Below are 2859 nucleotides of genomic sequence, written 5' to 3'. Positions count from 1 at the left end.
GATAGCTATCCTTATCTACTCTAGTTCATGGCTCAGTTAGTATGCCACCTTAGTTAGTTGAGTTTGGTTTGAGACCCATATATAGGGTTTTTCTATTTCTCTGTACGTGTGTTCTTTTTGGCTTATACAACTAAGAATAGGAAAACTGTTTTCAGCCTCCACCTTTGTGTGTATTCCCCCATTGTGTAAGCGAGAAAGCTACAAGTGAGACTCCTTCCTTCTCTCCCACAATCTTGACAGGTAGCATGTATGATGTATACATAGCAGCTTTCAACTTGCAAAGAAAAACAAGATTATTAATTTAATACTAATGCATAAGGACAACACATTAAAACTATTATAGATTTGTATTTTGCTTTATGTGCTTCAAATTACCTTATGTATCTTTTACATAGTCATTGAAGATCTTATAGTCATTGGGATCAAGTTGATATTTCTTTGATATTGGATCATAGCTCAAATTTTCCAGAGAAATTATAGATTCCAAGGACATTGATTGATTATCAACAAGATCATATGTGTAGCATCTACTTTCCTTTGGTTTTTTGATACCATGCTAGATGAATCTCCATATTTGGAGGACGATCTAGAAGATCAAAAGGGCCCCTTGTCTCTTTCATACCATTTCCTAGCTTCATTCTCATACTCATTACTCTTCCGAGGTACCATATGCCTTTCTTGACCCCTTGACTAGTATTTGCAACCTTTCCTTTTCTTTTGAGCTTTGTATTATCTCTAAGTATAATATCTTCAAATAGAACCTCACAATCATATCCTATTCCAAGGCAAGTACTGGTTTGAGGTTTTGACTTCATCTCAAATGAGAAATATATTCCACTTTATACCCTTATTAATCTATCCTTTGATAACATTGGATTTCCATTCAATTGGCTCACAAGTGTGCTCTTGCACAAAGTCCTCCCATCAACTTCCACAAAAGGTGATATTTGGCTCACCACATTCTCCTCATTGTCAACTATAGAATCCATGGCATGGCGAAGCTCACTTTGTGCAATTGTACGATTACATCTCCAACAAAATCATCCAATGAAACTTCTTCTTCTTCAAGATTGTCATATGCATTGTTTTCAAGATGCTCTAAGATATCTTTTTCTTCTCATGAGGCACCACATGAAGCTTCACCTTCCATACCAAGCTCATGACACATGACCTTTTCTTCTGCTAAACTCTCCTTTAATGCATATACAATTTGCTCATCAGTACTCACAACCATGTAGTCATTTAAATTTGCCAAAGGAATGCCATGCATATGATTCATATCAACCCATATGTTTTCTTGCTTTGAGTGAGTTGCCGAAAAACTTAGATTTGAACCTGCTTGAAAATCTGAAATTCTATTCAATGCTCCTGCACTACTCAACAAGTCACAACCATCATAACACCTCCCATTGCTAACCATTTCGCCTACTTTATTAAAGAAATTCTCACAAGGATCAGATCCCATAGAAGATAAAGGAACTGCCAACTAACTATATTTGTCTCTGAAGATCTTTATGAGAAGAACCACAAAGTGACATGACAATTGGATATCCATGAAAGTTTCTCTACTAATGAAGTTGTGCTTGAGCGTATATACATCATGCTTGGTGATCCACATGCGCCAAATCCTAATAAAACATCATAAATCAATTGATTAATAAGACATAATGGTGTTGCCATAGCAACAACATGAACATACAATATTAGTTAATTATTTATATATGTTCAATAGATAGCATGAATTCTATACCTAAAAAAGAAGGATACCATTCTGACAGCTTTCACATGCTCATACAAGTTGAGCATAGAAGATAGAAAAATATCAATGTATGCTTCCACAATTGAGAGAGTAAAAATCTTCAACCAATGTACATAAAGTAGAAAGAATACCTCTATGGCCTTGATATGGAGAACAATGAATTTCGTGCAACACAAATGACTGAAATGGAACAGTTACACACAACCTTTTCTTATAAAACATAAATCCATCAAAATAAGACAATGAATCTATTGGAATCCAGTTATTTGCAACTATTTTATTTCAATCAGCTTGAAATCTGGGGTCTTGATCATAGGTATCTTTCATAGCAATAAGGGAATCAAAAGATATCACAGATATATTATGGATAGTTGGTCTTCTACTCAAGGCATCATCATTAACATTCTCTTTTCTGGATTGATATTGGATAAGTGGTTTTTCACACTTGGTAAACCCGCATCAAGCTCATCTTGATGAAAAAGGGTCTCTGGGCCATCACAAATGGCAAAGAGAAGAAACATCGGGACGCGGACCTTGCAACTACTTGGCAAAAGAATGATGACAGAGCCCAGGCCATTATCAAACTGGAGCTAGACGACAGTTATATCCTCCATGTGGATAACTGTGAGACCTCACAGGATACATGGAAGAGACTTGACACCCTGTTTGGTGCACAATCTAAATCATCAAAGTATGGTCTCCTGATTGAGTTCTTCAGGCTTGAAATGAAGTCCAGCACATCACTTGCCACACATCTCAATTACATGGAAGGACTCCTAACCCAACTTGTAGGAATCAACATTAAAATGGATGAAGATGTTTGCATCGGTGTTCTACTTAAGAGTTTGCCTCCTGAATATAATAATGTATCAACAACTTTAATCAACATGCCAAATCCTGAACTTGTTGATATCCAGGCATCACTGTTAGAAGAGGAAAAGAAGCTAAAAACTAAGGAAGAACCAAGTACCTCTAGAGATGAGCATGCATTATATGTTGGCAACAGGTACAAAGGCAAGAAGGATCAGCTCTTCTGTGACTTCTGCAAAAGGACAGGACACACCGAGAAGTTTTGCCACGCAAGAAAGAGATCCCAAAAG

General features: G+C 36.6%; 1 pseudogene; it reads right to left on the bottom strand.

Moving 5' to 3' along the window:
• Nucleotides 1-376: 376 nt before the first annotated feature.
• Nucleotides 377-1618, bottom strand: LOC148020430 (uncharacterized; annotated as a pseudogene).
• Between the last annotated feature and the right edge of the window lie 1241 nt (nt 1619-2859).

This window comes from Lygodium microphyllum, chromosome 19 (genome assembly GCF_053477565.2).
Source record: "Lygodium microphyllum isolate KBCC chromosome 19, Lygodium_microphyllum_v1.1.10, whole genome shotgun sequence".
Taxonomy (NCBI): Eukaryota; Viridiplantae; Streptophyta; class Polypodiopsida; order Schizaeales; family Lygodiaceae; genus Lygodium; species Lygodium microphyllum.
Note: the sequence above shows the minus strand (reverse complement) of the source record. Positions and strands in the feature narration are given on the sequence as shown.